This window comes from Pleurodeles waltl, chromosome 4_1 (genome assembly GCF_031143425.1).
Source record: "Pleurodeles waltl isolate 20211129_DDA chromosome 4_1, aPleWal1.hap1.20221129, whole genome shotgun sequence".
Classification (NCBI taxonomy): Eukaryota; Metazoa; Chordata; class Amphibia; order Caudata; family Salamandridae; genus Pleurodeles; species Pleurodeles waltl.
Window position 1 is genome coordinate 509,665,909 of NC_090442.1, and position 16,108 is coordinate 509,682,016.

Sequence of the window (16,108 nt, forward strand, 5' to 3'; positions counted from 1 at the left end):
CAGAGCTGTAATTCACACATCTTTATTCCTCTGCGTGTACCTGTGAACTCAGATATTCTAAACCAAGCTTTCATTACATTCTATTCTAGCGATTACCTCACACTGATACAGAGTCTGTGGGGAGCCAGAAAGGTTCCATTCTAAATCATGCAAAACACTACATCACCCCCTCTGTTGAATGAAAAATTAGATTTTTTTTCGAAAATCATTGGCCATACACAAACGTATACATAGAAACATGTACAACTAAATCTCTTCAATTAATCTTCTGGGCGCTTTGATCAATCAACCTGATCTGGTTACTGGAAGCTGTGAATTGTCATCTTCAATGTCAGAGATTGCTAATGATGGTAAGGAATCAGCAACAGTCACTGAGCTTTCAGAATCATTCTTTCTTTCACTATCTCGAGTTGAAGACCAATGAAACACAGACCTGAAGTGAGAAGAGGCTCTAGTCATAGACACTTCAGATGGTGCTGGGCAGTCACCATGTGTCTTTTGGTAGACATTAGTTGGAAAGGTTCAGCATCGTAAGGAGCATCAGATTTTCTTTTGCTTATCTGTTTAGCGATCGCCAGATCTTCTTTTCAGAATGAGAGTTTTTTTGCATGTCACCTCTTGTCTGCATAATCTTTAATTTTCTGTTTGTGAACCAAGCCCCTTATATGAATCATTTTTTAACTTTGATCTCTTTCATTGGTCCATGGAGGTAACTTGGTTGCCATTTCTGTACCGAACACTACAGATGCAGGACTTTCACCTGTGGTTGAGTGGGTAGTCTAACGATAGGCTTGTAAAGTAGAATGCAATATTGTTTTCAAACTCAGCTTCTCAAGAATTGCCCGCTGTACAGATTTCGTTATTATACTCATAAAACATGCAACAAGTCCATTGGCCTGTGGCCATAAAGGTGTGATCTTTTGATGTTTTATGTTCAAATGGTCCAGAAAGTCTTTAAATTCTTTACTGTTGAAGGGTGGACTATTATCAGACTTCCCATGTCCCATGTTGCAAAGATGTCATCAAGTTTTTTGATTACTTTCTCATGTGATGTGAATGAAAGATCTTTGACCAAAGGAAAACATGAAAATTCATCTACAATCACCATTAAATGATGTCCATTATCAAGTAGACCAAATAAATTAATGGCTATTCTCTCCCAGGCATGTTTAGGGTGTTTTGACAATTTTAAAGTATGTTGAGTAACTTTGGTTGACAGGCAATTGCATATGTGACAGGCCTTGAGTTCCTTTTGAACACTTTAATCTAAGTATGGAAACTACACTTGGTCTCAGAGAGCTCTCTTTGTGGCAACAATACTACGATGTCCTTCATGAGTCACTTCAATCACTTTTTTGTTGTAGACACTGTGGAATCAGTATCCTCAATCCTCGCAATATAGCTCCTTCCTGAGTTATATACAATTTGCCTTTGACATTTTTGTATTTTTGATATTGACCATCATTACTGAGAGGACAAATATGTTTATTCCACGACTGATGTGTAATTATGTATTGTAACTTTAGTAGGTCACTATCATGACTCATGACAGTGACAATCCGGGCTAAGGATACAGTAGCTGGTGTATTTGACTTGATAATGAAATTGATGCAGGCCTCAGCCATCTTGGATGGAGTACTATGACCTTGGATAGGCACTCTTGAAAAGTAGTCAGCAGGATTTCCATCCTTTACTGGTCGCTGCACCATTGTATAATTGTATTCTTGCAATCGTAGCCCCCATCGTTCAATCCGAGGAGGCATCTTGGCTTCTGGATTGCCAAAGATGGTCAGCAAAGTTTGATGATCAGTCACCAGGGCTGAAGGCTTTCCATACAAAAATACATGGAAATACTCACAAGCCCAAACTACAGCCAAACTTTCTTTCTAGGGTTGTGAGTAAGCATGTTCTGTTTGAGACAAACCTTTACTAGCAAAAGTCACAATATGTCGTCTACCATCTGGGAGTCCACTATGCTGTGCAAGTATAGTGCCTAACCCGACCAGGCTAGCATCGACCACAACCTCTGTATGAAGCTTTGGATTGATGTACACCATTTCCATAGCATTTTCAGTGACATGTTTGAATCTCTTAAGACTTTTTTCACATTCTTGTGACCTTTGAAAAGAAACATTATTCCTAATTAACTCACATAATGGATTACTAAAAGTGGCCAAGGCTTTTATGTATCTTGAACAGTTACTGGCCATTCCAAGAAAATAACATAGCATTAAAACATCTTGTGGAGGTTCAGCATTTGTCAAAGCTTGTACTTCTGCAGGATCAGGCGTCATACCTGCTTAGGACTTTGAGGAAGGTTTTAGCAATCCTGCCTTTTCTTGCCAGGAGATTGGTTATTCAGGCACTGATAGGATCTCGTCTTGACTATGGTAATGCACTGTTTGTAGGATCACCAAGATATGTGATACAAAGATTACAGAGGGTGCAAAATGCAGCTGCACGATTTCTTCTAAAAACACCTAAGCAACAATCCATATGGACCGGAATGTCTTCCTTACATTGGCTCCCAGTAGACAAAAGGATTCAATTTAAGGCTTTATGCCATATTCATAGAGCCTTATTCAATCAGGGTCCTGAAATGCTCAAAACATTGGCATCTTTCTACACTCCGGGCAGACCTCTTAGATCCTCCTCAGCTATGCTGGTCACAGTTCCAACAGTGAAGAAAGCAAGATGGGGAGATAGGTCGTTGTCATACCAAGGTGCTATACTCTGGAATAGCCTTCCCCTTAATATTAGATTAAATTCACAAGAGATTCCTTTCAGGAAGGCCTTAAAAATCTGGCTATTTAGAGCTTAATTCCTACACTACTATGAACAGTGACATGTCCGTGTTGCAGTATAAGCGCTACGAGGCCTCTGGGCAGTTTAGGCGCTTTATAAGCAATTTTAACATAACATAACATACCTCAAGAAGAAAAGATATTTCCAAAGAATTTCAGTTTTGTCTTTTTGAACTCACACTTGTCTGCATTTTAGGTCAAATCTGCATCCTTGAAAAATTGACACACTTGTGTGAGGACTCTGTCATACTCCTACTGTGTCGCTCCAAAAATTAATATGTCATCACTATAATTAATTGCATCCACAACAGGTTGTATGATGCATCATATGGCATCTTGGAAACGTTCTGAAGCCGATGACACGCAAAACAAAGGGCCTTATTTAGAGTTTGGCAGATGGGGTTACTCCATCACAAACATGACGGATATCCCGTCCGCCGTATTATGATCCTATTTTATCCTATGGAACTCGTTTTACAGTGGAAGGGATCATTGTCACATTTGTGTTTGAGTAACCCATCTGCCAAACTCTAAATCAGCCCCCAAGTCTCTTGCATCTAAACAGGCCAACATGGGTAGAAAATGTTGTAATATACCCGCAGCTTTCTTCAAGCTGCAACTGATGATAATCTTTGTTCAAATCAAGTTGAGAAAAAACCTTGGCACCATTCAATTGAATTATCATGTCAGCAATCTGTGGTCCTGGATGTCATTCTTGTTCAATTGCTTCGTTCACCTGGCACATGCCAACACAGCTCCTTCACAGTCCTGCTTAGGCACTACTACTATGGGAGAAACCCATGGCATTGGACCAGTGGAACATTCAATAATGCCATGATTAAGTAATAATTCAAGTACTCTCTCAACAGCTTCTTGCAAATGAAAAGCAACTCCTCTGTGTCCCTGAGCAACAGGACAAACATCCTCATTAATATGCATCTTTACTTTCATAGTCTTTAACTTTCACAAACCATGAAATAATGAAGGTAATTGACTTAATATTTCATGATCAGCATTCATGTTGTAATTCACAGAAATCAGTTCCATGTCAGCAGCCGTGTTGAATCTGAGTAAGCAGGCCCTGGGTGCTATACCTTGAAGCACATGGATCGGTGCTTTTCTTATATTTCTCTGCCACTATAACTGAACCTTGACTGTTCGTGGGTGTCGATGCAGCCCAAGTATACACTTTGGTCTTCAATGGCGTAAGCCACGGTAAGAGAGACAGTTCATTGTACTTTTCTTCAGGCATTATATTTAGCAATGCCACACTATCAGTAATGAAAGGTATTGACCATTAATTTATTTTCAAGGTCATCTTTGGACAGTGTTTGTATGATTTTGTTGCTTTGGCATGTTGACTTTTCTTTGACTGACATTCTTCTTCACATGCAACCCGTCCGACGTACACGTTTTTCTGAGGAAAACATCGACATGACATAATCACTTTCTTCACTTTCACTCATTATTAAGGTGGAAAAACTGTTTGATGATGATTTAGATGACGATTGACTTTGTTTGATATCTATTTGTCTCAACTGATGTCGCTGCTTAGCCTTGTGGGAGTACGTCAAACATTGCTTCTCGAACGTTCTGGCAGCCATTTTGTCTTTGCACCATGATGCACTTACTTTTTCCTTCACTTTACACATCATCACAAAATGGTTCTTTTTACCACAGCCTTTACATATCTGACCAATGGCGGGACACTTTCCTTTGTGTAGTAACGCATATCCACATCTGAAATACAACTTCTTTTTGTGTGTAGATATCACTTTGTGTCCTTCAGTCTTTTGTTTTGAATTACTTTTCACACTCTTGACGTTACTCGCTCTGGGCACCTCTGTCCTCCAAGTCAACAGCTTGTCTCTCAGCATGTTCCTCAGCTCTGGCAGCCATCAACACTCACTCCAGACTAAGAGTTTCTCTCAGCATTCATCCTCTGAATGAATCAGACAAACATTAATTGATAACTCTAAACTGCATGACTTCTTCATCATAAATTCATTGAACTTACAGTGTTTGATGAGTGTGTTGAGTCTTTCACTCTTTAATGTTCTTGACTGAAAATGGATTGTTCATAATCAACTTTTGGTACTGGATTGAACTAGAGATTCAACACATTCTTAATCTAACGGTCTGTGACTTCTTCGTCAGTTCTCAGCATTTTCTTTATGACTTCTTTCACACCATCACCAGCAAAAGTTTTGAGAAACTTGATAATCTTCCAGTTGTCAGTCTCTTGAAGTACCTCAATAAAATCTTAAGATGTTTCTACCCAAGCAGTCCATTTATCACCAATATATAGTTTTTTGGCTGTGTCGAATGGTGGTGGTACCAGGAATGGAGGCAGCATTGTAACTGTTCATGGGAGTGGCAGATGTCAAAGATGGGAGTCTGTCAAGTGCTGTCGACTCTCCCTGGGAATCTGCATCATCACTGAGGCCCGACAATGTTTCAGCCTCCAAGTCATCCAGGACAGTCTTTGGAGTTTTTACTTTCTTCTTGGTTTCCATTGGAACTTCGTCACTCATGGAAACCTCTAGAATTGTGCTGAGCTGCCACCCGGCAGATTTGATGGTGTGCAGCTTCGGGTATTAGGCAGCTCAGTAAGCACAGCCTCAGTGCTTCTTCTTGGGTCCCTCATCCATTGCTGAGGTCGTAATTCTCCACTTATCAAGAATTAGTTAAGAGTAATAATGGAATACTTCTTTTTTTGCTTGATCTGTTAGTCAGCACTATTATTTGTAGCAGTATATGGCAACTTATGCTTGTCTTTATCTGTGCTTTATAAGCCTGGTTGTTTCCGCATTCAGCATTAACGATCCATACAATGTATAACTTTATTATGCGTGGCAGCGTGGGCCCTTTTTGTATGCTCTTGGTTGTAACGTCTTGATCAACAATGCGTAGATTTTTCATTGAAGCTCTCTATCTATTTACAGGCTTCACACTGGCTGGAGTTGCACTTTCACTCCACATACACCAACCATCAACTCTGCACTTTGAAGAAGGCACATGTGGTATGCATGAGCAGTTTGCTTTGACCACGGCAAACTCTCTAAGGGAGCACTTTCTTTTTTGGGTTACTTATCCCCTATATCATCATCAGATGTAGTGCCTCACCCAGCCTGGTACCCACCAAATGACTAGGCCACACAAGGAGCTGTAAATCACATCTTTATTCCTCTGTGAGTACCTGTGAACTCTAACATTGTAAACCAAGCTTTCATTACATTCTATTCTAGCGATTACGTCACGCTAATATGGAGTCCGTGGGGAGCCAAAGGGTTCCATTCCAAGTCAAGCAAAACACTACAGAAATGTAATACAATTGTGTTATGATTAGCTAATGTATAGGATATAATATACACTTCCACCTCAATATGTTTATAGCATATCTTTCTTTTTCATTATCCTAGATGAAAGTTCCTCAGGACTATTATTATTGCATAATACAGTTCACTTCCCTCGCTCTTCTGTGAGAAGGAGTAAGCCCAGCTGGATCAATAACACTTTACCTTGTCCTGCTGATGTGTGAGTTGCCGGTCCTGCCAAACTTTCCAGCAACACAGGTGCTTACATTTTATTTCTGAAAACCTTCCATTGTTGCAGCTTCCATAGGAAGTAAAACAGCCCAATTCCTTCTCCACATTTCCTGACGTTTAAAAGACTGTGATGGGCACAGACATCTGTTTGCAATGAATCTTCTTTCTTTTTTTAGAAAGTCACTTTCATGGATTTGGTGCAAGTTTATAATGTCAATGGTGGGCTGTTGGCCTAATAAACTTAGCATCTTTCTATTGATGGTGCAGTGACCATTTTCCGTCCAATGATGTCACGTTGACTGTCAAATTTCAGATTGCTTATGTGTGATATATATGCGTAGTTCCAGTGTGTGGATGAGCGATATTCAACTGCCAAATTTGAAAACACTTAGAAGCTTTTTTGTAAAAAAAAATTAAAGCAGTGGCCAGTATTTGGGTGCCTCTGACTGTTTTTTGTTGTTGTATCCAGACATATAACACAAGAATAAATATACGCCTACAACAAACTAAACCTATTGCCGTTGCTAGTGCTTCTTGACAGTATCAGCTAAACAGTAGTAGTAAAAATAATTGTGCTCTAAATAATTAGAATGTAAAAAGTTTCAATTCTGAAAATATAAGACTGCGAATTAAACATTACTAATGTCTCTGGAGGGGGAATTGGTCTCCTGAGTGTCTCAAACACCCCCATTCTCTTCACACCACTTTCCTCTGCAGTGTCTCACTGTTAGCTACTTCTGCCCTTTTTATACCCACATCTTTCTGAAATCTTTGATCTGCATATCTCATATTTCATCTCCTTCATCTTTATCACTGTCCTTTCACTCTGTCCGTGTACTGCCCACATTCTGTCCCTTTGAGGCTGTCAATATTTAGACAGCTTTTTACCTCCCTCACACACTTTCATATGAAATGGTAATTACAATGTGCATATATGTGAACATTGCTCTGTGAGCTCTGCAGACAGACAAAGGTTTAGGTGGGCACGATGAGGAGCAGTCTGAATACCTTCATGACTCATTGACAGGCACAGAGTGATACTGTCAACGCGTTGATCCTCAACTCCAGAGCTGTCAATCATGTACTATCTCATACACCCACCCATAACTTGAACTTGTCCAGACACCTAGTTCACAATAAGTCATGTTATGTGGGGAAAAAACTACAGAAACATAGCATCCAAATAAAATCATCCTAAAGAATGGAAGATGAAGTCAAATGTCGACAGGGACTTCATTGGTGACATGGACTAACTAGAGGCTGCTGTGTTTAACTCATCAGCTACCCCCAGCCGCTTGCACCCAGGTGCAAACATGTGATGGTCACAGTCTGTAACATGTTCTCTGATGAAGAATCTAGAAGGGGTGAGTGAGAGACAACACCTGACTCCAATGTCTGGCCACCAGAAACAATCAAAGAAAATAATTGCACTGCATCCTGCGTGCCATGCTCTGTAGCACTGAGAGGCGACTACAGAGTACTCTGATCATCCAGGGTCAAGGCCGCACATCAGCCTGTCAGGGTAGCAACAGGAAGAGACATGTCCAAGACATCCTTAACAGCACCTGGTGGCCTAGTCCAAGCCCACCAACTAGGTCATTAGGATGCCAGATCACATGAGCAAACAAGGGCTGGAGGCAGCCTCTTTTTGTTTACTGTGTAACTAACTGGGTGCATGACAGACCCAGATATTAAACAAGCTGGGCGCAACCTGAGAAGTCTTGGTATCCACAGCAATCAGTAACCTCCCCTTGACCTGTGCCTGACTAACTCTCCAGGTTCCTAGAGGGGCACAGCAAGCACACTGCCAACCACCACTTTGAGAGCTGCAGCACCTAGTTAGCTTGTTGCTCAACTCAGAGGAACCTCAATATGTGTAACAGCATTTTATTGTAGTGATACGGATCCTAGTATTAAAATGTGTTACACTAACCTGCGATATTTGGCACTTGACAGGGCTGTGTCACATTCATAAAGAAAGCTTTCATGATTCACACTTTAATTCCTAGGGAGCTCTCTAGCTGATACAACTACATTGATCTTTAATTGTGAATATGAGGCTCAAATGTCATAAAGTTAATGTGTACTGTGAGTATGGATGGATAAGAAGTAATATTCCTAAGACAAAACCACGTCTGCGTGTTAGACCTGACAACCTTGGCGTACTATTCCCCCAAACCTTTGCCTTCACCACTCTCATTTTGCTGATTTGTTTTTGTTGGCTTTAGGACTCTGTGCACTTTACCACTGCTAACCAGTGCTAGAGTGCTTGTGCTCTCTCCTTCAAACATGGTAAAATTAGCCTACACCTAATTGGCATATTTAATTTACTTGTACGTCCCTAGTAAATGGAACTACATGTACCCAGGGCCTGTGCGTTAAATATTACCAGTGGGCTTGCAACTCTCATTATGCCACCCACAAAAGCAGCCTCACTGGAACAAACACAGCACAGTGCAATTCAATGTAGGACCACGCCCCACAGCGCCCTGCAGCACCTGATTGGAACTGATGCCAAGCAACGCAAATAATCGCATCAAGAACTTAAGGTACAACTCTTAGCGGGGCTAACCCGGCCGCTGTATCCAGCCCACACTCCATCGCAGTCTGCCTGAACTTGCAACTTTGTCCCAGTCACGATCACAAAACAAAAGTTGAAACTTTGTACTTTTAGACACCATTCTCATAAAAAAAAACTTTAATCTTGTATATCTCCAGTTCTACTGATTGACTTTTGTCATTCTGGTGTCATTTTATTTAATAAAATCGACTCTATTTTCCTAAGCTTGTTTGGGATTTTTCTTGTGTTGTATTTTCACTTTATTACTGCTTGGTTGTTGCATAAATACTTTTCACATTGGCTCTAAGTCAAGCCTGACCGCTTTGTGCCAAGCTACCAGAGGCTTAAGCACAGGTTAAATGAGTGACTTTTGTGGTTCATCCTGACATGGATGGTGGTTGCTGCCTGGATGGGCTTCCACCCTTCTCAATATCCCAGTTTCTTACAGTATGTATCTGTTTCATTGTTCAATGAAATGGTTTGTACTAGAGCCTCCTCCCCACTGCTTGACATGCAACACCTCACACAATCTTATATTTTGTATAGTTAACTTCTTTTGCTTTTTAGAATGCACACAAACTAATGCTTGCAATAAATGTCATGGCATTCGACAAGGCTAACATTTTTAGGTGTGTCCTAGAGAACCTTTATTTGTCTCACTATCATTATGTGAAAAAGAAATGTCACTTTAAAATCAGTACTATACCAATCCAAAGCTGTAATACTGTGCCTGGAATGGTGATATAAATATATCCTACTGGTGGTCGCCAGTAGGTAGTTATAGTTAGGACCATGTTTCCATATTAAAAGTGTTTTTTTACTTGCCTATATCTTTCACACTATTTGACAAATCTTCACATAATTTTCCAAAAAAGGTGTGCTGATGATTCTTATTGCGCATTGATAGTTTCAGGGTGATCTGTCAAGTGGGAGCCGAGAAAAAGGAGGGTCAAAAAAGTTGTGTTTTCCATATTAATTCCCATCGGACCTTTAGAACACGACTACAGTCTGAACCGCTGGACGAAACTACACCAAATGTGGCAGAAAGCTAGCTTTCATTACGCAGATTGTGCTTTCACTTATTTAGTGTAAATCCGTTCAGTAGTTTACGAAAAATTAAGGAGAATAATTTACTATCTCTGGCCTCATACAGATCGCGAATATCCACCAATTTTACCAATACCCCTGTCTGCGCATGGCCAGAGGCTGTGCACACCACAGGGTTTGGTGGGTATAAGGGCTTGGCTGCAGTGCCTGGCCATGAGCGGTAGTGGTTGGATTAACATATCTGAATAAAATTACTTTACATAAAAAATATAAAAAATACACTGAAAAAAGCAAAGGTCACAGGGACGTTATAGTTTAGGTTCTATATTTACTCGTACAAAACCATAAAAATTCAGCAGATATATGTCAAGTAACTATAACTCGCGCCCTAAGGTAACAATAACTCACGCCTTCCCCATGCACAGCGAATTACTCCACATATTATATAATTGAGGACATCTTATATGGCATCTTTAATATTATCATTGCAACATCTGCAATAAAGCTATTGATAAGAAAACTGTGCATGGCAAGGCATGAGTTATAGTTACCTTAGGGTGCGAGTTATAGTTACTTGGAATAACTATAACTGCTGAATAAATTCAGAACCTAACCATAACATCTCTGTAACCTTTGTTTTTTTAGTGAATATACACATATATATATATATATATGTATATGTATATATATATATATATATATATATATGTATATATATATATATATATATATATATATATATATCCTTTTTTTAAGATGGTGCATTAGTAGGAATTCGAGCCCACAGTGAATATATCAGAGACCAGAGCACCGAGCAGTTTATCTCGACATTAATCATACGCTTGATACAATGAAACAAGATTGGCACCAGCAAGTCAGAGAATTTTTATAAATTTCAGGGATGATTATGTATAAGGGGTATTGACTCTATTTATCGATTGAATGACATTGTCCACCCAAGCATATTGCACTTTATATTATAATGAATTTAAAGTTGAAAGATTATTACTATATGTGAGTGTAATAATATTTTGAATATCCAGAAAATGTTTTTTGAGCATAAATGAATGAGGAGTATTATAATATCATTGTTAAATTGAGTAATGTGCATCCTTCCAATATGGCGCTCACTTAGGGAAATGTTTATGCCTTGAACTGTTTGGCAACGTATAGGAGGAACTGTGTGTTTTTTAAGGTCATGGAAAAGGTAGAAGGGTTTGTCCAGAAGAAGGTGTTTGCCGAAACGCGTTGCCATTCTTGTGGGGCTTGGTGCGAGTTATTTTGCATTAAAACAATTTTGATCACTGAAAATATTCTGCTGCTTCCTGTGTTTGGTGTTATGGAACAATTACCTTGGGATAAATGGTGTGGCTGCATCGATGAGAGAGGAACATTGATGAAATATATATATATATATATATATATATATATATATATATATATATTTGCAAGCATATGGCAGTGATATTTACGTGTCAGCATGTTTTTTTGTCTTTTCTTCTGGATAAGCTTCCAATAAAAAGTAAACTTATATTAACCATTTAACCGGATATATTGGTGTGCCAGTGTTTGTTTTCATGAAAGGTAGCCTCAAAAGCTGGATGTGTCCTGGACGTGCGGGCTCTCTTTAGAGGCTGAGCTTCTGAACAGGCTTTACCCCTGTTTCTGCAGCTAATTATCATTTCAAAATGCAGCCAAAAGAGAATTTATAATCAGTTATGGTTACTGTATCAGTACCTAATATCCACATTTTCCAGTAGAGTTTAATTCAACTAAGAAACACTGAACACCGATCAGTAGTATTTTAATAGAAGCTCAAAGAAACCTTTTTATTTCAGGTAATTGGAAAGGTGATCCTCCCCAATTAGGGTTTTTATAACTTAGTCAAAGCTCAGACAACAGTACATAGATTCTTGAAGCTAAAGTTCAGACTTAGGGCCTCATTTAGAGCTTGGTAGACAGGGTACTGTGCCACAAATATGTGCCACAAATATGAGGAAACGATAAACATGTATAATATATTGTTCATAAAAATGTTCGATATACCTTATAAAAGACTTTATTTAAAGGGTAATTAATTAAAACAGATTGTAAAATAAGCAACCTTGTAATTCAGAAAGAACATTGAGCTGCTGTTTAAAATATAGCGAAAACTGTCATTAACTACACAGTTTTCACAGACTCAGAACTATTTAACTGTGCAACACAAACAAATGGAAAGGAATACTTTCAGGGACCCATTTATTTCAGCACTTTTACCAACCAAGACATGAAACATTTCCATGTACATATTCACTTTTCTGCACAACCCAGTGAATGTTTCTAAAGCTGCTGTCTCCAGTGCAATGCCTTTAAATGCAGGCACATTCTGTGATCTATGTAAACATCTTAGTTCTTTATTGAAACTCTTTGCTTCTCACAGGCGTCTGTGAGGAGGTTAAGGCCTAGTGATATCTGGGTTGTTAATGTAATGAGGCTTGTCTGTGAGTACTGGCTATTAATCTTCTTGGCAGATATGTGTCGGGTAGAAGTCAATCATTATGCAGCATTTTGGTAACGCTCAGCTGTTTCATTTACAATGTAATGTATATCCCTTATTACTATCTTTTCTTACATCTGTACACATTTCATGACATCAACAAGTCATTCCAGTGATTTGTCTGGTGTTAATGACCCCATGTGTGCTGTGGCCCGCCATTTAATTCTTCAAAGGATTTGTTTAGGTATCTCTTGTATACACTCATTTTATAATACGCTTCATTCAGTTAATAGCTTTTCCAGAGTTGGAGATGTCAGCAGTGCCAGACAACTCTCAGAATGGATCGCACACAGTTGTTGAAATGCGTACATTGTTTGTTGTGGCCACAGAATAGTTTGGTAAATACAGTTCTAGCTAACATTTCCTAATCTTCTTGAACAAAGGATGCATTTTGTCATTTTGACAGACTGTTCTTGGAACAGGAAACAAAATGTAAACATAAATCACAAAGAGGAAGTGGAAAGGTTACTAACCAAGCCAAGCTGGGTCACCACACCTATCGCAAACAAATATTTTAGAACATTTTCCATACAATTTAAACCTGGGCCGTTGCCGGACTCTGCCCACGACCATGGGCAATGTGAGTGTGTGAGTGGTTGTATTAATAGGTGTACTTACATGTTTTGTACCACGTCATGTCATTGTTTACTGTCTCTTACTGATTACAGAGTGTGTATTTTATTTTGTGTGTAGCCTGGTCCTTTTTGATAATTGATGCTACAAATGTTGGGAAAGTAACATTTCATTCATTGTAACTCATTGCATATTTTTTTAAGTTCTCATGCATTGGCACATATATTTTGATTTTGTATAGGAGGAAACTACTTTAGTTGTATTACATATCTGCTCATACAAGAAGACACATTCAGAAATAACATTATGTTAAGAAAACCAAATCATACGAAAAATATTCTGAAAGAACCCTATTTGTTTACTTGCTGATCTTCCCAGGTTAATAGTAATTCAGAGCAGTAAAGACAGTACAGTTGTAACTTAAGGTACTTGGAACTCAGACCGTGTTCAGCCATACTCTTTTTTTCAGAGTCATTTCCCCACTTGTACTCACAAGAATGAACTTTCATTTTTGTGCTCACAGCATGTCCCTTTAATTTGTGTGAAGCTGAACCTGCAGTATGTTGGCAAAAAAATAAGTTATGTGGTTCACGTTCTGGTCAATTTGATCTTTATAAGTCTCACCTCCATGTATCGAATCAAATTCTAGCCATTATTTTTAATAGCAATATAATCATCATGATGATCCCCAAGACATGGAAGGGTTCAATAATTGCAACATCATTTAAGAAAAGAGACTGTTTGCAACCAAGTTCCTATACACATATCTTGCTAATTGATTCTATCTCAAAATATTTGGTAAAGTAATATTATCTCCAGTTGTGGCTTGAAACCAACTCTCTTATTGCCTACTTTTTCTGTAAACTGGTTTAAGGCAAGAGCTAGCCATTTAAGTATGGGATAAGGCCGTGTCGATTTACAGAGATTCATCTTCATATAAAGAAGTGTTGGCTTTTATTTGGAAATGACTTAAAATGGCCTTTAATTCTGTACACTATAATCTTATCATCATCGTATCACCATAATCACCATATGATCATCATCCATGCAGGTATGAATGAGTTTTTGTTGACCCTGGTAAAAAATGTCATACAGTCAGGTGTGTTATGGTGTTACAAGTAAGTTAACTGAGTCGTTTCGTAGTCAGACTAGTGTGTAGCAAGGCTGCATAGTGGATCCAACTTTTTTCACTTGTTTCTAAACAATCTGCTGTTTTTTTCAGAACTGATGTCCCACAGTCTAATTGCACAGCTGCTCCAATCCTGCCCTTCGCAGATAATCGGATTTTACTCACTTATGCTGCAGTTAGCTTAAATTGGCATCCAGTGATCAGTAAAGGCAAGATGAAAATCACAGTTGTGAGAAAGAGCTATGTTACTTGCAATCAGTGACTCTCCTATTGAAATCTTTAGATGTTTTGATTATGGGTGCCACTGCATAACTGAAATAGACATATGGGGTCCCAAACTGCAAAAGAACTCCAAAATAATAATTCACAGTTTTTATATAAATTCAACAATGCAAACTTCAACAGTATTTCAGTCTCAGAACCACTGCATTTGTAAAGTGCTAAGACATTTTCTGCAGACAACATATGAATATAAACTGTAGATTCACATTTATTATATTCCCTTCTAGGTATTTGAAAACAACTTCTTAAGCTGCTGCTGAAACTCAGATTAGGAGTGCCACTAAAAGCCCAAAGGGCTAAATTGAATCCCTTACACACAGAAGAGCTAATCAACATATAACCACTATTGTTCTGTATCCAAATATGGACCAAACAACCTGCTTTAACCCCTTCGGTGCGTGGCCTTTTCCCCTCCTGTGCTGAGCCTTTTTTGGCTATTTGGGGCGGTTCGCGCTTAGGCCCTCATAACATTTTCTCCACATTTTCTCCACATAAGCTACCCATGCCAAATTTGTGTCCAGAGGTACCCAGACTTTGTGGGTTCCCCTGAAGGAGACCAAGAAATCAGCCAAAATACAGCAAAAATTTCATTTTTTTCAAACAATTTGAAAAAAGGGCTGCAGAAGAAGGCTTGTGTTTTTTTCCCGGAAAATGGCATCGACAAAGGGTTTGCGGTGGTAAAATCTCCATCTTTCCGGATTTCAGGAACAGGCAGACTTGAATTAGAAAAAACAACTTTTCAACACAATTTTGACATTTTACTGGGACATACCCCATTTTTACTATTTTTTGTGCTTTTAGCCTCCTTCCAGTTAGTGACAGAAATGGATAAGAAACCAATGCTGGATCCCAGAAAGCTAAACATTTCTGAAAAGTAGACAACATTCTGAATTCAGCAAGGCGTCATTTGTGTAGATCCTACAAGTTTTTCCTACAGAAACTAACAGCTGAAATAAAAGAAAATTGAAATTGAGGTGAAAACAACTGCCATTTTTCTCCACGTTTTACTCTGTAACTTTTTCCTGTGATATCAGATGTTTGAAAGCAATATACTGTTACGTCTGGTACGGATATATAGGGCTTGTAGGTTCATCAAGAACTCTAGGTACCCAGAGCTAATAAATGAACTGCACCTTGCAATGGGTTTTCATTCTATACCGGGTATACAGCAATTAATTTGTTGAAATATAAAAAGTGAAAAATAGGTATCAAGAAAACCTTTGTATTTCCAAAATAGGCACAAGATAAGGTGTTGAGAAGCAGTGGTTATTTGTACATCTCTGAATTCCGGGGTGCCCATACTAGCATGTGAATTACAGGGCATTTCTCAAATAGACGTCTTTTTTACACACTGTCTCACATTTGGAAGGAAAAAATGTAGAGAAAGACAAGGGGCAATAACACTTGTTTTGCTATTCTGTGTTCGCCGAAGTTTCCCGATAACAATGGTACCTCACTTGCGTGGGTAGGCCTAATGCTCACAACAGGAAACACAAACTGGACACATCACATTTTTACATTGAAATCTGACATGTTCTTTGCAAAGTGCCTAGCTGTAGATTTTGGCCTCTAGCTCAGCCGGCACCTAGGGAAACCTAGCAAACCTGTTAAACAAGACACCTAGAG